The sequence below is a fragment of the Lycium barbarum genome, chromosome 1 (genome assembly GCF_019175385.1).
Source record: "Lycium barbarum isolate Lr01 chromosome 1, ASM1917538v2, whole genome shotgun sequence".
Taxonomy (NCBI): Eukaryota; Viridiplantae; Streptophyta; class Magnoliopsida; order Solanales; family Solanaceae; genus Lycium; species Lycium barbarum.
In genome coordinates this window covers 81,307,657-81,332,509 of record NC_083337.1, presented here as the reverse complement: position 1 = coordinate 81,332,509, position 24,853 = coordinate 81,307,657, and positions in this window count along the sequence as shown.

Here is a 24,853-nt window from a genome sequence, read left to right as displayed (position 1 = left end):
GATCGGGAGAAAACCAGTAATGTACCTGTAACAACATTTGGCGACGCCTCCTGGTCCTGGCGGCTAGCCAATGCATATATGCGGTTCGAAGGACCGCTAGAATCTGAGACACAGCCACGACCTTGACCGCGGCCCGCCGGTGCCGGCATACCTCGCCCCGCAGGGCGCATAACTGGAGGAGTGGAAGATGAACCAGCGGCTGATCCCATCGGCTGAACTGTACCACCAGAACCACTCACCAACGGACAATCACGCATAACATGACCCTGACGACCGCAAGAAAAACAGGCTCCTGTGGCTCGGTAGCACTCCCCTGGGTGCGATCTCCCATAATAAGAACAACGGGGCCTGGGTGGTTTGGACTGGCTGGAACCTCTGGTCATCTGCGAACCTGGTGCTCTGGAACTCTGGCCGGCCCCAGACGGTCCTGCACCATCAAATCGTCTACCGATGGACTATGTACCCCGGCCTGACGGAGGAGGATATCTGCCTGACTGCTGTGACTGAGGCTGTCCGCCTCGAAAATCTCCAGAATACCCTGCTGATCTAGCCCGCTTGGGCGGCCTCCTATCACGATCTCTGCCCGACCGGTCCTCTCTATGCCGGTCCTCCATACCCTGCGCGTAGGCCTGTAATCAGGCGATATCCATACCCGTCTGCGATGCCACCGCCATACAACTGTCAATCAAGTAGCGATCCAGCCCTATCACATACCGGCGTATCCGATCAGGCATCTCAGCTACTATGGCAGGTGCATATCTAGCCATAGAATCAAACTCCAAGCTGTACTCGCGAACACTCCGACCTCTTTGCCGCAGCTGCAAAAATCTATCAACTCTGGCCCGCCGCAACTCTGGGGGCAAAACGTGGCTGAGAAAGGCGGCTACGAACTTGTCCCACACAGCTGGGGTTGCACCCTCACCTCTGGACAGCTCCCAAGACTCGTACCAATTAATCGAGACATCCCGTAATCTGTGTGAGGCTAACTCGACAGACTCTGTCTCTGAAGCCCTAACCAATCTTAATGAGCGCTGCATCTGCCGAATAAAGTCCTGGGAGTCCTCCTCGGGCTTAGACCCGAAAAACTCTGGGGGATTACATGTCAGAAAATCATGGACCCTCAGGCTATCACGCCTGTCATCATCATCACCTCTCAACCCGCGTCTGCGAGCCTGTCCTGCCACCAACGTCGTCAGCAACTGTACGGCCTCCCTCATGGCCCTATCCCGCCCCCTATTGAGGATCTGGGGGCTCGGGAGCTGGAGCCTCTAGAGCTAATGGTGGACCATCTCCAGGCTCCGCCGGTGGTGGTGTAGCTGAACCCTCTGACTGCGGCACAACATCGGGCATAGTCTGAGCACGAGCCCGAGTAACCCTCTGCGTCTGACTAGTCTCTCCTACCATCCCCTTGCCCTTCTGGGCAGCCTTCGCCTTCTTCGGAGGCATCACTGAAAAACACAACAACCGATCAGAAAAGAATCATCCTAATAGCATAGCTCTATCGCACGATCTAAGATTCAAAGAAAGGTAACACCCTAAATGTCCGGTAGCCTCCTGTTTATAGATGTGGTGCACAACACACCGATAAAAGAGACTCTACGAGACACGGCCTGTAGACATTCCGAGGACAAACCGCTCTGATACCACTTTTGTCATGACCCAGCTCCGTGGGCCGCGACTGGTGCCCTATTTGGACACCCCAAACAGACTTACATGCTAACTCGTCATATTCTAATTTAACTCAGATTTCATATTGATCATTTTAAACAGATTGGAAGCAAATATTATCTTAAGCGGTCGCACGTGCAAAAAATATCATATCAAAGTCAGAAGGGGCGGCGGATTACACATCGCCGAATATGTGCACATATGCAAACGTGTGGGCCACCATGGCCGCTATAACAGACAGGACCGCATTCAGACGCAAATCATAAACAGAACGAACACACACACGACCCATTACCCACATATATGACTACAGGCCTCTACAAACCAAAACGGAAACATATGACGGGACAGGGCCCCGCCGTACCCAAAATAGTCAAATATACAGAAACATGTACATGACAAAGATATATACCAAAATATGGGCTCTGGATCAAAAAGAGCACTCTGTACTGGCAGAAGGTGTGGCCTACTCTGGCGGATCACGAGTCTCTGTACTTGCGGGCATGAAACGCAGCCCCCGAAGAAAGGGGGTCAGTACGAAAGATGTACTGAGTATGTAAAGCATAGAGTACAGAAATCCAAACCATAACTGACATAAACGGGTACAGGAAGTAAATACCGGACCAGTACATCAAAGTCTGTGCTGAAAGCATATGTATATATAATGCAAATAAAAATCATGCATAAGGCTCAGGAACGTGGTCACCACTCCGACGCTGGTGCCACAACACAGCATACTCCAGAAGGTTTCAAATCTCCGTATAACCCCAAACATAACACATCATCACAACATATCATATCATCAAAACACATCATAAGCCATATTACAGCATAACTCCATAAACGGTACCCGGCCCTATGGCGAGGTCTCGGGAACCGTAACACATCATACTGCCGAATATGTCATAATACGCACGATCACAAAATCGACCCGGGATCCGGCGAACGATATCATAATAATGTGCACGAGCAGAGTAGTGAGAAACTAATGCAATATACACACAAAACATTTATGGGGACTCGATGTAATAATACGACGAGAAATTATGTAGATTAAATCGAACCACTGAACAATACGAGGTTTGTCTCACAAAAGTACCCCTGAAGTCGTATTTGTAGTTCAAAGCGTATATCAAAATATAATGGAGCGATTAAAACATCATTCCTTGATAGCTAAAGTCATAGACAAAAATCCCTTTTGATATCACATAGGAATAAATCAAATGGGACAAACAAGGGAAGTCTCGGAACCAGTGGGCCCACCTCGGGTCAAGTCGAGGTGGCGGACATAAATTACGAACATTAGACTCTATGGAGTCATCCATGAAAGTTTCAGAGCGATCCTATCACGTTTGTGCAAGTTATGGATGTTTGAACAATTTTCCAACAAAACATAAGGATTATAGTTCAATTACATTGAATGAATAGTACCCAAAATCAAACTCGGATTTCCATGAACAGAATTGTCCCCGAGGCTCAAATCTCAACCTAATATGTCTAGGACATGCCAAAAGAAGGAAAGGTAAAGACATACCTTATGTGCGTCTTACGCTCGCTTAAGCTCAAATCCCGTTTACTCTCGAATCTATAAATGGTCACAATTACCAAATGTAAATCATAAGCTTTAGTGACTCAATCTTAAACCATACTTGTCTACAAAAATTTGGGCAGCACCTCCCCTATAAATTCAACACCCCGAGAATTTAACTCGGCCAAACTACCAACAACAACATCCACAACAATACCAACAATACAATAATAGTCATCAAGAATCAGTTTAAACTCATTCTAGCATTGATAACTTTCTTTCTACATAGTGTACCATATTCGTTCTGACGTCATCATTTCAAGTCAATATCGTCACTTACATATTCATTTACTAGCTCAAGATTATTCGAACACAATCCAAAGGTATTTCGAACAATATACAAATATTCCAATGATCCTACCAACTCCATATTCTACCCGAAACTTCTACAAATGCAACGAAGCTACAAAATCGCATTGTCTTCTTCTAAATTCATTAATGACAACCATAATTCACATTTTAGAATTCTACTTCCATGGTTACATAAAAACTACATTAGAAGTATGTAGTTTCCCATAACAACACACAACCAATTTCAATGCCGACTCGATTCATTAAACCTTTATTTACGTCACAAATGTCACAACAACATAACTAACCAACTAAATGAACTTCACTTCACCTTCCCTTCACTACACTATGGCTCACGGCCATGCACCACTTCACACACGCACACGGCCATGCACACACACACCACAATTTCATAATTCTCATCCAATTCTAATCATTATAACATATACACTTATTCCATAACACAAAAGAATAGAATTCTTACCTTTTTCTTCAAATTCTCACTTGCTGCAAATGTTGTTTTCTCGCTTAACTAATTATACCACGTCGAAGAGCGTCTTCAACTTGTTAAGAATTCAAGAAGAAAGAGATTTTTTGAATTGAAGTTGGAAGGCTAGAATATTTTTTTTTTCTATTGTGGTTCGGCCGAATGGCCCCTTTGGGGTGTTCTTCAATTTTTTTGTTTTGCTTCTTGAAATTTCTTGAAGACTAGCCCCTCTTTATATTAATTAATCACATGACTAATTATTTGGGCTTGGGACAAAGCACATGGCCGGCCACCCCTTTTCTTTGGGCCTCAATTTCTCTTTTATTTTTTTGAGCCCAATTAATTAAGGATCATAATTTGTAATTCCCGAACCCGATTTCCGAAATTCCAATTTTGCCCTTGGCCTTCCTCCTTATTTCCGCATCAATATTTTTTTCACAAATATCACACATATATTAAATAAAATAAAAACATAGCCTTATTTCCTACAAGTCAAGATTATTTCAATTTTTTCCAAATGTGCAAAAATGCGGGATATAACAACTCTAATGCCTTCATCATAGGTACTATCTGAGTTTGTGACCGGATGGCTTCTATTTATTTGATCCGGGTTCTACATTTTCATACCTGTCTTCATATTTTTCCGTGGGTTTGGATGTGATTTGTGACACACTTGATGCCCTTATCCATTTGTCTACTCCAGTCGGGGATTCGGCAGCGATAGATAGAGTTTACCGTTCTTGCACTGTTACATTTATGGGGTATAGTACTTGGGCTGATTTAATGATCCTAGACATGGTAGACATTGATGTCATATTGGGAATGAGTTGGTTGTCCCCTCATTTTACGATTCTAGATTGTCACTCTAAAACAGTTACCTTAGTTATGCCCGAGGTACCCCGACTTGAGTTAAAAGGTAAACTTAGTCTTCTGCCTAAGAAAGTTATATCCTTCATTCGTGCTAAGAAGCTAGTAGAGAGGGGTTGTTTAGATTATTTGGCCTATATCTGTGATACCAGCGCATATACTTTTCCTATTGATTTAATTCTAGTGGTACGCGAGTTTGCGGATGTGTTTCCCGCGGACTTGCAAGGTATGCTGCCTGACCATGACATTGACTTCTGGATTGACTTAGAACCAGAAACTTGTCCTATCTCTATTCCATCCTATAGGATGGCGCCAACATAGTTAAGGGAATTGAAAGAGCAATTGCAATATCTCTCTTAAGTAAAGGGTTTATTCGACCGAGTGCCTCTCCTTGGGGTGCTCCCGTGTTGTTTGTTTAAAAGAAGGACGGGTCTAGGTGCATGTGTATTGATTATCGTCAGCTGAATAAGGTCACTATTCAAAACAAGTATCCCATCCTCCGTATTGATGATTTGTTTGATCAGCTTCAGGGAGCTTCTGTGTTCTCTTAAATTGACTTAAGGTAAGGGTATCACCTGTTAAAGATTCTAGCAGAAGATGTTCCTAAGGTAGCCTTCAGGACTAGGTATGGATACTGTGAGTTTTTGGTTATGTCTTTCGGGCTTACTAATGATGTTACACCTCGAAAACATTTCTGCGTCATGTCCGTTGTGAGTAAACTAACGTAAACTCAAAGAGGTCATGGAACCCTTATAAGGTTAATGAATACTCTTACCAAGTATTAAGCAAGTGTCTAAAGGTTTCGGGATCAAGCAAATCGAAGAAAATAAGTTTGTCGAAAATTTGGAAAAAAGTTGACAGAATTTTTGGTCAACTTTGGAGGTGTATATCTCCTAGTATATTGGTATTTTTAAGGTGTTTTAAAAGCCTAAAATGAAGTACGTTGAGTCTAGTCTCCAGCGCAACAAAACGCTCGTCGATACAAAATCGGAGTAGAGAATTATGGAAGTTACAAGTTAGGCCGACAAAGCAGAAACGGACTGCTACAGTACCCGGGTTGCTATAGTAACCGACCCAACACACCAATAAATATCCCTTTAACCCATCATTTTTCATCATCTTTTCATGCAGCACCCTTCTAAAGAGTTCTAAAGAGCTCTTGAGGGCTCCTTAACTCTCCATAAATTTCCATAATCTTCCATAATATTCCATAATCCTCCATAACCTTCCATAATCTTTCCATATTATTAAGAGAGAATACCAACATCAAAACCCCAAGGATAATCCATGGAAGGTAATGTTCTTGTTTCTCTTCAAGGTGGTGATGGACTTGGTCTTGGAAAGGGGTGACTAAAGTGAAGTTCTTCTACAATAAGGTACGTTCTTCCTATTATTTACATGATTGAGATGATGTAAAGGTTTAGCAATTCTTAGAGAGGAAAGAATCATAGGAGAAAAATCATAAAGTGTTGAATTGAAGTTGATGGCCATGGGGTGAATTCTAAAGGAGATTTTGGACTAATTTGAGAATAAATTAAATATAATTCCTTGATTATGGTATTGCGGATATGGTTATGGTTAGTTGAGAAATTTGGAAAACATCGTGTGGGATGTTTTGTGGAACCTATTGGTGTTGATAATATTGTGGTTGATGTTGGTATTGTTACTATTGTTGTTGGTTGCTGGATTATAATTTTGGGCTAGGTATATAAACAGGAGAGATGCTGCTCGAATTTCGGCAGATTCTAAAAAGATTTCATTTGGATGCTTAAGACAAGTGTATGATATGTTCAGATAGTCAGACATACAACTGCATTCATACAAATGTATTCAGTCAGTCAGTTTAGTTTATGATTTTCAGATTTTCTTCATGACTCCTGTGTATGTTACTCTTCTGCCTTACATACTCAGTACATTATCCGTACTGACTCCCCTATTGTACGGGAGGGCTGCGTTCATGCCCGCAGGTTCAGATATCCAGGAAGACAGATCGCATTCTTAGGCTGCTTCTTCAGCTTGATAGTGGAGCACTCCTCTCTTGTCAGAGTTGCCGTCTAGACCGAGTATGTGTCCTAATGTTATAGGTAGGGCGGAGGCCCTGTCCTGTCCACGGCATGTCCAGTATGTCAGTAGAGGCTCATAGACGCTTATATTCAGTCAGACAGTGTGGTCCGCTCAGCATATGTTTGGTTCCATAGTTTTTTCGGGTAGCCTATTCGGCTTATACCCCGGTTCAGTTTAGTGATTCATGTATATATATCTTTCAAGGGCCGCGACCCTCTAGTTTATGACGTCTATCAGTCAGCAGATCATGTTGTGAGTGCCCTTAGGTGGCCCAGAATGAGCATGAGCAGATATGTCATGTACGTTTAGCAGCATCTAGGGGGTCAGCTTCTGGGTGTCTGTCATAGTCGAGAGTTGGGCTGTGACAAAAGAGCTACGTTCATGGACTTAATGAACATTGTTTTTGAGACCTATTTAGATTATTTTGTGATAGTGTTCATTGATGATATCCTAGTGTATTCTAGAAGTAATGAGGATCATGCGAAACATTTGAGAATTGCACTTGGGGTATTGCGGGAAAAGAAGTTGTATGCTAAGTTCTCCAAGTGTGAATTTTTGTTGTCTTCTGTGTCTTTCTTGGGGCATGTAATTTCGAAGGAGGGCATTATGGTGGATCCGCAGAAAATTCAGCCAGTCAGGGCATGGGCTAGGCCCATGTTAGTGACTAAAATCTATAGTTTCGTGGGTCTAGCTAGCTATTATCGCTGGTTTGTGAAGGGGTTTGCCTCTATTGCTTCTCTTTTAACCCGTTCGACTCAAAGAGATGTACCATTTCAGTGGTCCGACGAGTGTGAGGAAAGCTTTCAAAAGCTCATGACCTTGTTGACGACAGCTCCTATTCTAGCATTGGTCGTAGAAGGCAGGGATTTTGTTGTTTATTATGATGCTTTACGCTGTAGTTTGGATGTTGTTTTGATGTATAAAAAGAAGGTGATTGCTTACGCTTCTAGACAGTTGAAAGTGCATGAGAAGAACTATCCTACTCATGACTTGGAATTGCCAGCAGTGGTGTTTCTGCTGAAAATCTGGAGGCACTACTTGTATGGTGTCTGTTGTGAGGTGTACACAGATCATTGCAGCTTGCAGCATATGTTCACTTAGAGGGATCTGATCTCTAGGCAGCGGAGATCGATAGAGTTTCTGAAGGATTATGACGTCACCATTCTATATCATCTGGGTAAGGAAAATGTGGTGGCCGACTCATTGAGTAGGAAGTCAACCAGTATAGGGAGTCTGGCTCGTTAAATCTATTCGGAGCGTCCGTTAGCTAAAGAGGTTCAGACTCTGGCTAACAGTTTCATGAAGCTGGATATGTCTAGCACGGGCAGACTGCTGGCTAGTGTATAGGCTAGGTCATTACTTCTTGAACAAAATAAGGCTAAAAAGTTTGAGGATGCTAAGTTGTGTAAAATTCGTGACAAGGTGTTGCGTGGTGAGGCCAAGGAGGTCGTGATCGACGAAGAGGGGGTGTTACGGATTAAGGGGCGAGTTTGCGTGCCACGTGTGGGTGATTTGATCAAGACTATTCTAGCAGAGGCTTACAGTTCGAGGTATTCCAATCATCCTAGCGCTACTAAGATGTATCGGGATCTGAGACACCATTACTGGTCCGCTAGGATGAAGTGTGACAAAGTGGATTTTGTTGCTCAGTGTTTGAACTGCCAACAGGTGAAGTATGAACATCAAAAACCTGGGGGTACACTTCAGAGGGTGCCCATTCCTGAGTGGAAGTGGGAAAGAATAGCAATCAATTTCGTTGTTGGTCTTCCAAAGCCATTAGGGAAGTGATTCCATATGGGTTATCGTTGACAGGTTGACTAAGTCTGCTCATTTTATTCCGGTCCAGGTAACGTATAATGCAGAGACGTTAGCCAAGTTTTACATTAGGGAGGTGGTTCGATTGCATGGGGTTCCAGTTTCCAACATCTCTGACAGGGGCACAACGTTTACATCTCGGTTTTGGAAGCATTTGCATGAGAAATTGGGTACTAGGTTGGACCTTAGTACAGCTTTCCACCCTCAAACATACAGGCAGTCTGAGCGGACTATTTAGGTTCTTAAGGATATGCTTCGGGCTTGTGAGATAGTTTTTAGTGGTCACTGGGATAAGCTCTTACCATTGGTAGAGTTTGCATATAACAATAGCTACCACTCGAGCATCGATATGGCTCCATTGTAGGCCTTGTATAGGAGGAGGTGTAGGTCTCCTATTGGTTGGTTCAATGCGTTTGAGGTGAAACCTTTAAGTACGGACCTTCTGAGAGAGTCCTTAGAGAAGGTAAAGGTGATTTAAGCTAAAAGCACAGAGTAGGCAAAAGTAGTATGCGGACCGAAAGGTCCAAGATATTGAGTTTATGAAGGGAGAGCAAGTTTTGTTGAAAATTTCACCCATGAAGGGTGTGATAATATTTGGGAAGAGGGGCAAGCTCAATCTGAGATTTATTGGGCCATTTGAGATTCTCAAGCGTGTGGGGGAGGTAGCTTGTGAGTTGTCTTTACCTCCGGGCTTATCAAGTGTTCATCCGGCATTTCACGTTTCGATGTTAAAGAAGTATCATGGCGATGGTTCGTACATAATTCGTTGGGATTTAGTTTTACTAGATGAGAACTTTACTTATGAGGAAGAGCCTATTGCTACTTAGATAGAGAAGTTCGCAAGTTGAGGTTGAACAAAATAGCCTCCGTGAATTTACACTAACGTTAGCCTCTTTATCGCACACTTATTCCAAGTTTCAAATCAAACTATTCTATATTCTGCCGAAAATCGGACAGCATCTCCCCTGTTTATATGCCTAGCCCGAATTCTCAATTCAACAACCAACACAACAATAACAATACCAACATTAATAACATCATTTCCCATATCAAATTATTCCATATAACAGCCCATATGGTGCTTGTCCCATATTTCCACCAACAGAATCATTTTATAACAATTTACAGCTCCTTCTACGTAAATAAACCAAGATTAATATTAATAGCAAGATATTCATACCTTTATTTTGATAAGAATGCTATATCTTCACTACCCCACCTTGATATTAAGCCACAACGTGTTAATACACAATTTTGTAGTTGCAACTATATGTCGTCTGGACTGGGATTTGGGAATTATACCTGGTTTCGGGCTAAAAAGTGGGTGTGGGAAGGTTGGGGAATTTTTCAGAGAAGTTGGGATGTTTTTGGGTGTCTTTGGCTAAAAAATGGGGGACAACCCCCTTTTTATAACGGTCCAGGTTCTGCCTGGACCGACATAAAAATCCTTTAGCGCGATCGCGCCCCCTTTGGGCGCGTTCGCGCAGGCCTAATTTTTCTGACTGAGCGTTCGTTCAGTAAAAAGGTCATAACTCTTGTTCTCGATATCATGTGAGGGCCCATGACCTATGGCTGGAAATATAATTCAATTATCTACAACTTTAATTCTTTGCATTTTTCCAAATTCCAAACTTACAAGGGCGTTTTGACCCCTCCAATTCAGATCATCCGAAAATGTTTCCTTAAATCGACCTTTTGGAGGGCTTATGCCCATATTTGGGTTAAGGGTCCTTTTTAGGAATTGCTCAAATTTCCATGTACTAGTCATATATTCCTTCATATGTCCTTTATAAAACTCCGGCATGTGGGCCCCACTTAGCTTATAGCAACGAGGGCTTTTCGTCTAGTGACATATGAACCGATTCACCCCATATGGTCTCCACATATCATATATATGCCATTACTCACTCTTATAATATAACCTTTCTCCTTAATCCTCGCATGGCTTTACACTTGTTCGGGCTCATACTAAGCTGTCTACAGTCTAAGTAGCGCGAAATATTTCGGGGTGTAACATCCTTCCCCCCTTAGAAACATTCGTCCTCGAATGTTGTGGTATTGTCAACCCACGACATCATCTTTCATTTCTTAGAACAGTTATTCTCCCTTTAGGGTCTGATTACTAGTTACTTAAACTATAACTTGGGTCAGTCTCTTCTCATTCTTCCTTAACTCCTTCATTGCCTTCAGTTAACTTTTTTTTTCACTTCTTTTCCCTCATGTGCACGATCGGAACTTATCTAGTATCTTGCTCTCGTTCTATCTCCATTATTATAGCCTTGACTTGCCGTGCCGTAACTGTTCATCATCTTATAAGTATTCTTTTTTTCTCGCTCCTTGTTTCCCTGTTAGTGGGCAATTACCTTTCTCATATACGGATCCTCTTTGCGTTTACTCCTTCGGTACCATCTCGGGCTACTCTTTTTGATATCTATTGATTTTAGATATACACTGTACCAATTATTTGTAGTTCATTGGTCAAGCTCTTTAATCCTTTACATCCTTGTTACCATCTCTCTTACCCTTACATTCCAAATGCTTATTCAACATTACTTTGTCATTATTGAGCATAATGGCTATATCCCATAAGTTATTCTACCCAGTTCCTTTCCAAGACCAGTTATATCAATATCCAAAATTACGTATATACATAATGTTTCTTGGCTATTTATTATCCTTCGCAGTACAGTTACACTTACGGTAAACTCATAATCCGACTTCAACTAAATTTGTAGCTCGCCTCATTTTTGAGCTCCTGCCACAACTGTTTCTTTAACCTCCTTCCTTCAAATCTCACAATACAACCCAAAAGCATAGGGCTACGGAAAATTTTACTCCATTACGACTCTCTTACAATATATATATATATATATATATATATATATATATATATATATATATATATATATATATAGCATCTTACATGATATTATCTTACTCGACCCTTTCGGTGCTAAAATCATTTTTTTTTGTTGCCATCCTTGGATTCGTCATCCTCTCTGTCATCCTTGTGAATTTGACTTGAAAACCTTTCTTGCTCTCTTCATTACCCTTTTGGACATGTCGCTACATGTTTAGGTACGGCGCGATTTTTCCCGATACGGGGGTTTCAAACCATGGTCTAGAAATGTCGGCGTGAAGCATTCTCTTAAGGTGTCTTCCATACTTTCTTCCTGTGTCTGCCTCACGGTACACTTATTGCCAATTCGTTTCTGCTTCTTTCTGATAACTTCTTGATATGCCGATACGCCTCGAGCTAATAAATTTCTTCTTCTGGAGCTTGAGAACGTCATAATTCCTTTTAAGTCTAATATAATATGTTCTTCCCCCCTTATTAAGGAGGTCCTTATACGCCAATAGCCTTTGAGTACCCATCAGCTTCGACAATTATCTGTTGCCCCTCACGATCTTCTTATGGCCGGGGTTCCGTCATCGTGTGGTCTGACTCATCTATCTTCTTGCTAATCACACTCTTGTATCCAATCGGAACACTTATAAGGGTTAGATCTAATTCTAATGCCTTCTTTTCTGTCTTTTCACACCTCTGTCTTTTATGACTAGCGGTTTTTCGGACACGCAAGTTAATCGGGGCATCGAGATTCACCACGTCCTTTATGAAGTCTTTGGTTATACCTTACTCCTCGTCTTTCTTCCCGACTTTGCTTATAACATCTCTAAAACTTCTTACCCTGAGTTCTTCTTCCATTTATGTCTATATCATCATTCTTGTCAATATTTCCATACCCTTCCATCCACTACTAGTCCTTTCGCCCATTTAGCTCACTTACTCATACTTCTTCTTGACTACGCGTTTGTGCTGCAGCTGTGCATCCAAGTTATCCAAGTTTCCTGCTACTTCTTGCTCATAGCACGGATTTCGTACAATTTACACTCTCCGCATCCTCGTTCATTGAGCCTTTATCTGTCTTTTTGACGCAACGGCCAGGTTGTCTTCTATGTACATTCCTTACATTTCACTCTATTTCCTCTATAATCGAATCTCTCGGTCTTTACAGGAATTCTTGCCTCATGTCATTAATTTTATAATCATAGGTGTCGCCCCATCATCCTCATTCTTATCTCGATTATTGATCGGTTCCCTACCGCCAACTCGTTAAAGTATCCTTCTTACTTCCATGGTTAAAGATTTCCAGTTACTTTACTCCTAAATACTCTCCTCTTCCTTCGATCAGCCCATTAGTATACATTTCCTACTTTCATCCTTAGCCTTCCTTAGGTTCCTTCCTTCCCGAGCGCCCTTCTCCTCTTGTTATTTACAGTATCGACCCTGAAGTTCGTGAGATATTCCTTTAAACGTGCAAATCCGTTCTATTTTTAAGTCACTTTTTAGGAAAGCTTCTCTATATCCGAGGCAACTATATCAATATGGCTACACATTTATCCCTTTATAAAAATATCTTTCGAGAGTTGGAAATCTCTTAGCATCGTTGCAAGGCCTGATCATTCTTTCTCTTACTTCACATTCCTCGTCGAGGTCGCTATCCTTTTAGCCCCGCTTATCGAAATCTGTTCTCCAACCCCACACATTTCTCTTTTGTTCCATACCACCACACTTTATCCCTTTCACATGCCTACCTCTAAAGTTTTACCCAAATAGTCTCGTGCTTTGCCTGTCGTCTCTCTTAGAGGCTCCACTCACCCATATTTCTTACTTTTGACATTTTGATCTCCTTACCTTCCATATATTCACTTTCTTCCTTTCCCGAATGTCATTACATTAGAACTTTCCAACCCTAGCATGTAGTGCTAAGATCAGCTTACCTGGCAACGTTTGTCACTTGAACTTTACCGCCCTATTTGATCAATACCTTCAATATACCTCAACGTCAGTTGCTGGGATACACATACCCGCTGATACAGCCATATATGGGATATCATACGCATTCATATATATTTTCTAACGCCTCGTTACAAGGTATTTCCAAACACTATTCAAACTCATTGTCATGACCCAGCCCCATGGGCCGTGACTAGTGCCCGAGCTGGACACCCATACACACTCACTTACCAAATCGGCATACCAATGGCTTATCCATATTCGGCGTACACTGACTTATACAGATACGAAGATCAGATGTCGTCCTAAGCGGTCACATATAACAAATATATCAGACAGAAGCCGGCAAGGCTATCGTAAAACATATCGCCCAAAACATATACATACGTATACATACATATAAGCCGTTAAGGCTGTCATAGCAAATAGGGTCGTTTAAGACGCAAATCACACAGACATAACTGAACCACAACGACCCATGACCCACATACATGTCTACAGGCCTCTAACAAGGACAACAGAATCATATGATGGGACAGGGCCCCACCGTACCCCTGAATATATACATACATATATACAACGGAAGAGTCTGTACCAAAAGGTAGGCTCCGGAACAAGGGAGCACTTCAAAGCAGCAGGATGGATGGCCTAAGCTGTCGAGTCACTCACGTAAGCGTCTGTACCTGCGGGCATGAAACGCAGCCCCCGAAGAAAGGGGGTCAGTACGGAATATGTACTGGGTTTGTAAGGCATGAAATGCAACTGAAAAGATCATAACTGAAATAGAGATTCATTCCAGGAGACAAGTATGATAGTAAAGAAACCGTTGTACCTGTGCAGTACGAAACAGAATCAAACATACCAATACCCCATACCGTACCCGGCCCGTTATGGGACTCGGTGAATAAAATCATGTCATTATGTCATCATGAATATGTGTATACATATACCGTACCCGGTCTGTTATGGGACTCGGTGAATATACTCATGTCATCATGTCATCATGAATATGTGTATACATATACCGTACCCGGCCCGTTATGGGACTCGGTGAATAAAATCATGCATGTCACATCATATATCATATATATACTGTACCCGACCCTCTAGTGAGGGACTCGGTGAATAAAGTCATATCATCATGTCAGCATGCTATCATATCATCATGCATATACATATATACATACCATACCCGGCCCTCTAGTGAGGAACTCGGTGAATCAAATCATCATATGCCCTCCTAGCCGCCATAACATATCATCATCTCCTCATATCATCATATACATATACCGTACCCGGCCCTCTAATGAGGGACTCGGTGAACAATGCAGTGAAGTGCGCACGATAACATACCCGACCCGGGACTCGGTGAATGACATATTGAGGCATGCACGAGCGCAGTAGTGAGAAACTATATGCACATAAATCAAGACTCGATAGGTAAGTACACAAACCGACACTTGAGGTTCGTATACACGTTTCAAGTCAATCCGGTTTAGTATGAGAAAGTTCCTGGACACTTTTACCACAGAACCTCTACGAATGTTTCCAAAGCAATCCAAGACTGTATACAAAAGTTAGAAGCATTAATACTTACAGAACCATTTTAGGGACATGAACTCTGGAATCATATGTACGTATCAAAATATATCAAAGACTCAATGGAATAATCAAACGTGCTATCATTTGAAAATCAAGGCATTAGTCATATCAATTATCTCTCGAATGCCATTCGGAAACATATCAAACAGAACTTCGGACATCATAGATACGCATCAAAACCATATGAAATAGCTTATGGAAATCAAGAATATTAGCCATCCTAGTGGCTCTAAGAATAGGAATTTCTTTGAAATCATACATATACGTCATTTGCTTGTTTCATATGGATCATGCCAAAAGAAACAAAGGGTAAATCTTACATACCTTGCCCGCTTCCTAAGTTAATCCGAACTTAAGTCTTTGGCTACGCAAGATCTACAACAATATTAGTATATACCCAACATTAGCCATAAACACTTAAGAGTCCAATTCTAAACCAACACTTTATTTACATAAATTTCGGCAGCATTTCCCCTGTAAATACAACTAACCCCGAGAATCCAACTCGGCCAAATCATCAACAACAAATCCGAGAATTCAACTCGGCCAAATTACCAACAACAATACCAACAGTCATTCTAACAATATCAACAATCAATTCAAAACGCATTCCGACGTTAGCAACTTCTTTCTACAAACTTCGACGGCGTTTCACTTATGTTCAATTCACAATTGCTCACATATTCAAGTATTAATCCGAAACCATTCAAACAATATTCAAGAACACTTCAACAATCCGCTCTACATTCCAAACGGCCAAACCAACATACTACCTTAAACCTTCCAAATTCAACAAGAACAATAACAACACATTTCCTTCTTCCAAATTCATGAACTACACTAACAATTCACACGCTAACAACATTATTTTCCATAAATACAAGAAACTATGTTCAAATCACATTGGCTTCTAAAACAGCCCACAACAATTTCAACTTCAACTTAAACCATTAAACTCTCATTTTTATCATAGAATTCATGACAACAACAACCAAAATACTAGATAAAATTAGTTCATCATCCCTACACAATACAACACATACACGGCCACCCACTACATATACACGGCCACAACATACATCCATATTTTCATGAATTTCATCCATTTCTACATACTACAACATACACAACCATCCATAACATATAAAAGAAGATTAAATCTTACCTTTTTCCCTTAACTTCTCACTTGGCTAGAATTTGTAGCTTGCAAGAATAAATGTTTTACTTGCTCCAATGACCACTTCACTTTGCTAGGGACCTTCCAATTGGTTGTTTAGCTAGAAGAAAATAATTTTTGATTAATTTTTTCCAAGGTTCTTGTTTGGTTGGGTATGGCCGAATGGCCTTTTATTTTTGGTCTTCTCCAAGTTTCTTGATTTTTCTAAAGATGAAGATGAAAACATGACTAATTAGTCATGTAATATACACATATATAATTCATTTATTTGGGCCAAGGCCCACTCCCATGGTGCACGGCCACATGGGCCTTTTCTATTTCAAGACTATATTTTTTATTTTTTTTTTGTATTTTGTCTTGCAATTCATGAAAATTATTTTCCTAATTCCAAATTTGCCCTTAGCCTTCCTCAATATTTCCACATCATTAAATTTTCACAACCAACTTGTGTGTTAAACAAGATCAAAATATGGCCTTGTCCTTAACTTCTTGCGAATTATCTTAAATTATCCGAATGTACAAAATGCGGGATATAACACTCATCCTAATTCTAGAGCTGTGATGCACCTTCTTTCTCTTCACCGGTCTAGTCCGCCTCGTCCTACGCGACCTCTTAAGGTTTCCAACCACTCCGCATACTCTAATTTCCCTTAGGCTACTCTAAATTCTCATTCGTCTCTTATGTCTAAATTTATAGAACCTTTAGTACACTTCCCAGAGGGTCACCCATCCAAATATTTCTCACTCTACCACACTTAACCCTGAATCTCTGATGAAATTCGGTGCATTAATGCTGGCATGATTGCAACCACCTGACTACATGACCTTCACCACATAATCTAGAGTGAGTTGAGGTCTTAACAGATTCTAAAACATTCTCATAATGCATCTCCCTCCGAGTTCGAAAGGGTCTCTTACTCTTCCGACTACAAAATTACCATTTTTGGCCTTTTTAATTCTCAATATTCACTCATATGTATGTATGACTACTTTCCATCCTAGATTTCCAAATTCCCAATGGTGGCGAAAACACCTTAGTCGTTGTTACTTATGAATACTTGATTATCGGCCCCTTTTGGATTCCCGCTCGCCGCTATTAAGTAATAATCTAGAGCAAAGACACATACATAGACATTTCCAATAAGGGCTCATATACCTATAGCCGATCGGTCTCTAGTCTGATCTGGTGGACTATAAGCTGAAGTGTGCTCCTCGTCATCATCTACCCACCATCTGCTTGTCTGGCCTTCATCATTTCTCGTCATTCTGCACTTACCTGCTGGAAAAAGGATCAAAAGCGTTCTTTTCTAGACTCTGGCTCTATCGCACGATCTAAGACAGAAGGAAAGGTCAATGATTCCTAAATACCCTGCAGCCTCCTACTTATAAATGTGGTCAGCTTCACACCCATAAATAGGACTCTGCTAGACACGGCTTGCAGACAACCCTAGGACAGAACTGCTCTGATACAAAATTATCACACCCCACCCTTAGTAGGGCGTGATTGGCACCCGGCACCTTACGAAAACCGAGCGAACCAAATTATAACTTACATCCTTCGGGTCTCAAATGGAAACAATAGGACCGAGAGCCTAAATGCGAAAATTATATCATGCATACGTATATGTACATTGGACCCATAATGCCGACATTACTATCGTCACACTATGACTAAGTTGTACACAGGAACTGTCTGCAAAGCATCTATGAACATGATTGAAGTATACAAGTTGGGACAGGGCCCCCGACATACCCTGAACAAAATCATACACACACACACACACACACACACATATATATATATATATATATATATATATATATATATATATATATATATATATATCTACACTCGGCAGTGCTCCAGGAAGAGATGGAGCTCACCAATCAGAACTGGTACCTGAAGGCAGCCTATTATGGAAGATCCTTGTCTCATCTACCTACACCTGCAGGCATGAACACAATGCACTGAGTATGTAAGGCATTAATAGTAGTATGATATCAGAGTTACGATAACATAAGATAAAGTAAGTAATTATACCTCGTACTCTTCTTGAGATCTCTGTCATGTAAACTACTCGTCTACAAGAAAAACATGTCATATACATCCATACAAAACATAGATACATATGCATTCACATACACTTACTATACATACATCTGTCATATCCATACCCGGCCCTTTTGGGACTCAGTGTTATCCGTACCCGGCCCTTTCGGGACTCGGTGTTATCCATACTCGGCCCTTGCGGAACTCGATGTTATCCGTACTCGGCCTTTGCGGGACTCGATGTTATCCGTACTCGGCCCTTGCGGGACTCGACGTTATCCGTACTCGGCCCTTGCGGGACTCGATGTTATGCCCAGCCGATCAGTGGGATGCAATGCATACATATATACATACATACACATAAAAATACATAGATGAAATCAACATCATCATTAGCATTACCATTGTCACTATATCATTCCTTGAAGGATCAACCATCGTAAGATGAAATCAATTATGTCACGGGAGTCTCGAGAATCATGAACTTAGGTATCACTGGAAATAGAATTGTTATCATCGCTATATCACACCTTGAAGGAACGAGTAACATGAACTGAGACTATTAACAATAAGTACGGTTAAGGGATTCATGGAATGGCTCAATAGTCTCATAATGCCTTCAAATCATAGCTTCGGAGTTTCAAAAGAAGAGAATTGTCACACCCCGATCTTACTAGGGTGTGATGGGCAAATGGAGCTTGCCAACTACGCTGGAACATCTTCTATAATAGCTTCTACTCATCTGGGTGTACCTGCGCGGCATGAAACGCAGCCCCCGAAGAAAGGGGGGTCAGTACGAGCAATGTACTAAGTATGTAAGGCATGAATAGTAACATAGTAAGAGATGTGATTATGAATAATAACAGAATGGAGATATAGAGCATATCATGGGGTAAAAGCGTAACCTGTACATCTGACTGCCTTTTAGGCGGGTACCATGCATGCTTAGTGCTGCGGAACGTGCAGCCCAATCCATATATATATATATATATATATATATCATATAGGCAACATGCAGGAGAGCCCAAAGAAAGTCATGTATCTATCGGAGTGACGTAAGGTCGGTAACCTCCGATTATATTATGGAATAATCATACCGACTTTGTCTCACCTTGAAGGAACAATTATTATAAGATGTGACTAGCAACGAATAATAGAGTACATAAACCGACACCTGAAGGCTCAGAAACAAGTTTCGGGTCAATCCGACTTAGTATAAAGAAGTTATGAGCGTTTGAAATACAGAACCTTCTATGAACGTTTCAGAAACTATTTTTTTTGGGTAAAATCAAAGCAATAATCATATCAAGTACCTTTAGACATGAAATCATTCTTATCATAGGCATCATAAAAATATTCTCATCCTTGACATCATCGTTGTCACTGTGAAACATATCCATCGTTATTGTCATAAGAGCTTACCAAATCATAAACCTCTGTTTTGGTAGAATACAGACACTTTGGAAAAAAAAACATTTGCGAGTTATCGGGAAGAGAATCATGACTTAGAATCATAAACATCTAACTTTTGAAAACAAGGAAAATATGGAAGCAATTATGAAATCATAGAATCGGAATCATTCCTTGAAAGAAAGGGACGAGCCTTAACATACCTGCTCCACGTCCTATTAGCTACGCTTAATTGTCCAAGCTCGTTATCGCTAGTCTACATTCAAGAAGATTTACATAATCATTAGATTCATCGTCACACACACTTGTCTTAGTCTTTCAAATAAATTCACTTATGATCTGCCAAAATTTCGACAGCATCTCCCCTGTAAATACACCATCCCCGAGAATCTAACTCGGCCCAAATCATCAATCAACAATCCGAGAATTCAACTCGGCCAAACTATTAACAACAATACCAACAATCGCGCCAACAACATCAACAATCAATTCAAGACGCATTCTAACATTAACAACCGTTGTCATACAATTCAGCGACATTTCATTTATATTCAATTCAATTCACATAACATTCAAAACAACCCAATCAACATACTACTTCACCCGACACCTTCCAAATTCAACAAGAACAATAACAACCTATTTCCTTCTTTCAAATTCAATCACCACGACCCAACTTACAATCTTCCAAACAAATGTCTCACTTACAAGTTCATGAATTATATTTACAACCTACACATTAGCAATATCATTCATTCTTATAATCATAAGAAACCATACTAATATCACATTAACTTCTTCCATAATCCACAAACGATTACAACTTCATTTCCAACCATTAAATCCTCATTTTTCATCATAGAATCTACCATAACAACAATTAAAATACTAAATAAAAATCACTTCTTCACACCTTATCAACATACCTATATTCGGCCACACTATATTCTTACGTGTTTCATTAATTCCATCCATTTCTACATTCTTCAACATACATAAATCATCTATAACACATGTAAAAGAAGATTGAACCTTACCTTCCTCCACTTGTCTTCTTACTTGGCTAGGGTTTATAAATCACCCAAATAAATGCTTGGCTTGCTCCAACAATCACTCCATGTTGTTAGGGACGTTCCACTTGGTTGAATTACTAGGAGAAAATAAATTTTCTTGATAGATTTCCATGGCACCAAATTTGGTCATGGTGGCCGAATACTCTTTCTTCCCTCCTTTTTTTCTTCTTCAAGCTTTCTTGATTTAAAAGATGACTAGGTCTTATTTTGTCATCCATTGTCTCTCTATATATATATGACTGCTACCAATACAAAGTGGACACATGTCCCTTCTCCATGCTTCTCCAACCTTCTTCATTTAAACGAGGAATATCTCTTAATTTGTCATCACTTGTCCATATATATATATATATATATATATATTGTTCCTACTTATACAAGGAGACACACCACACGGCCACTTGTGGCTTCATGACCATATTTTTTTTGAAATTCCCGTTTTGCCCCTGGCCTTCCACAATATTACCATAGGCCACCTTGTGAATTTCCTTTTTACCCTTAACCTTTCTCAATATTTCCATACTAATAAACAACTTGTATATTAAAATAATTTTGGAACATAGTCTTGCCCTTAACCTACCACGACCACCTTGAAATATCCAAATGTATAAAATACGGGATATAACATCCTCTCCCCCTTTAGAACATTCTGTCACACCCCAATATCCCTAGGGTGTGATGGGCACCCGACCCTTACTTAGGGCCGAGCGAACCCTCAGACTCCTGCTGCACACACAATCACGTCAAACGTTTTAAATCAAATAAGATAAAATACATAGTAATTTTTTTTCTGAAATATTCTTTCTTGTAGCTTCCAAGCCGAACAAACCAATGATCATACAAAATTCAGTACATAACACAAACCGACGTATCGGCTGACGGAGCCGCTTACAGACTGACAACCAATACTCACGACGCCGTCTGCAAAGTCTCTAACGTAATCCAGAAAGCATAACATACAAATTCTGACTCGGCAGCACTCCGGGAACAAATGGAGCTTGCCATCTGCACTGGAACATCTTCTATACTATCTTCAACTCACCTGGGAGTACCTGCGCGGCATGAAACGCAACCCCCGAAGAAGAGGGGGTCAGTACGGAAAATGTACTGAGTATGTAAAGCGGAAATATAACAATTATAATCATAGTCCGAACCAGAAGTACAGAGACATAGCGAGCAGAATCACCATACGGATCGGGGCACAGAAAATGGCTGACATAATCGTAATCAGAGTCAGAGGTACAGAAGCGTAACAGACTGAATCATAGTCTGAATCAGACATACGGGAGTGAAGCAGACAGGGTCATTATCCGAATCAGACTTCCAGAATTGTAATAGACAGAGTCATAATCCAGATCAGACATACAGAAGCGTAACAGATAGAATCTTGCATGCAGAGTCATAAGCATATACAGATACAGATAGCATATATATCAGATCCCGAAAGACAAATACGGCAATCAGAATGCCAAACTGCTTTATTTTTTTTAAAAAAACATTTCCGTCTCATACACATAGAAAATCAAACACACAATTGCCGCGGCCAAAAGTCCAGCGGTCACTATCACACATACCGCGGCCAAGTATCCAGCGGTTAACATCCCAAACCCGACATACCGCGGTCAGGGGTCAGGGGTCCAGCGGTCAATGTCGCAGATACCGCGGTCAGGAGTCCAGCGGTCAATATCACAAATGCGGCATACCGCGGTCAAGAATCCAGCGGTCAATGTCGCACACACCGCGGTCAAGAATCCAGCGGTCAACATCACAAATGCGGCATACCGCGGTCAAAAATCCAGCGGTCAATGTCGCACACACCGCAGTCAAGAATCCAGCGGTCAATATCACATAGTGCGCACAATACTATAACCGGCTCGGGACTTGGCAAAGGAGGTAATAACAGAATGCCAAATTTATTACCTTCCGAACATAAATCACACATGCCAGGATCATGCATCACACAAGATTCATATATGCCAAAATCGTATATCCGAAAAATACAGAAGGTACTTAGCTTATCCAGAATATCAGAATAAGATTTCCAAAAACGTTCCAGATGTCAAAAATATTTTATAAGACTCATAAAGGTAGTCATAACACTTATCGCATAGTAAACAGAATAATAACCAAAAGCTACCCGTGAATTCCGGACAGAATTGAGTTAGCTAAAGCCATACAGAAAGTATCAGGATTTGTGGGCCCCCCTTGGGCCGAACCGAGGTGGCGTACGTAAATTTTTGGATCATAGGTCATATGGAGTCATCCATGAGAGTTTTAGGGCATTCCGACTTCATTTGTGAAGGCTGCATACATATAGGTCATTTTGCCGACGAAATATTAAGAGACCAATTCAATCTCATTGAATGAAATGGAGCCAATTTCAATCTCGGATTTCTAGGAACAGGGTCGTGTCTAAGGCTCGTGTCCGAGCCTATCATGTTTAGAACATGCCAAAGAATGAAGGGAAGGACTTTACATACCTTAGTTGCGCCTTACGCTCGTCCAGATTCAATTCCCGTTTCGCTCAAATCTACAAATGGTCATGTTTACCAATTGTCAATAGTAAGACTTTTAGCATTCAAATCTTTAACTCATCACTTGTCTACAAAAATTTGGGCAGCATTTCCCCTATAATTTCGCCGCCCCGAGAATACATCTCGGCTCAATATATCAACAACAACAACCCAACAACCCAACAACATCAACAATTATCATAAAACGCACTATAACATAAATAGTCCTCTTTTTACATAAGGCGACACTTTCCATTCCAACTTCACCATATCAAGCTAATATCATTATTCTCATACTCATTTACTAACTCAAGGTTATTCAAACATATTTCAATGACATTCCAAACGATATTCACGAATTCAAGTATTTCCACCGATTCCATATTCCATCCGAAACTTCAACGAATGCAACAACAACTACCAAAGTTCACATTTAATTTCTTATTTTCACAATTATACGAAAATCATATGAAAATCACATAAATTCCCCATAACAACACACAACCCATTTCAACCAAATTCATTCAACCTTCACTTCCAATATAAATTCCACCATAACCACAACTAGATTACAACATAAAATTCAACTCATATTATCTATACAACATTGCACATACACGGCTCATGCACACATACATACCTACCGTGCAAACTTCCATATTCTCATGAATTCTATCCAGTTCTACACACCACAACATAAACAAAGCCTTCACAACATATAAAAGGGGATGAAATCTTACCTTTCTTCACAACTTCTTCACCTAACTAGGGTTGGAATTTTGTTCCAAAGAGTGATTCTCTCCTTCCATCAATCATACCATGTTGAAGAGGGCCTTCAAATTAGTGGAAATACATGAAGAAACAAATTTTTGGGATGAGATTTCTTGAACTCAAAATTGCAAGCTATGGCCGAACCCTTTGGTCTTGCTCTCCTCTCCTTTTTTTTTTTTTTTTTTTTTGTGTCTTGAATGGTCTAGTCATGAACAAATGTCCCTCTTATTTATTTTGTCATATGAAACAATTAAATGGGCTTGGGCCATAAGTGTATGGCCGGCCATCCTTTAAAATGGGCCTTAAATTTTCTCATTTTTTTAGCCCAATTGGCTACAAATCTTGTCTTGTAATTCCCGAAACTAATTTCCAAAATTCCAATTTTGCCCTTGGCCTTCTTCCATATTTCCACACCAATATTTTCCATGAACAACTTATATGTTGAACAAAATCAAAATATGGCCTTGTCTTTAACTTGTCACAATTATTTCAAATTTTTCAATATGCAAAATTGCGGGATATAACACATTCGTCCTCGAATGTTCAACTGGCCTTATGGGGTGTCCTTTTGGGTGGGTCCCTCATATAGTTGTCCTTTTCTTCATGCCCATTCCTTATCTTTTACCCTATTGTCCTTACAATCGAACTCCTCGGTCTTTACATGAATCCTCATTCTGTG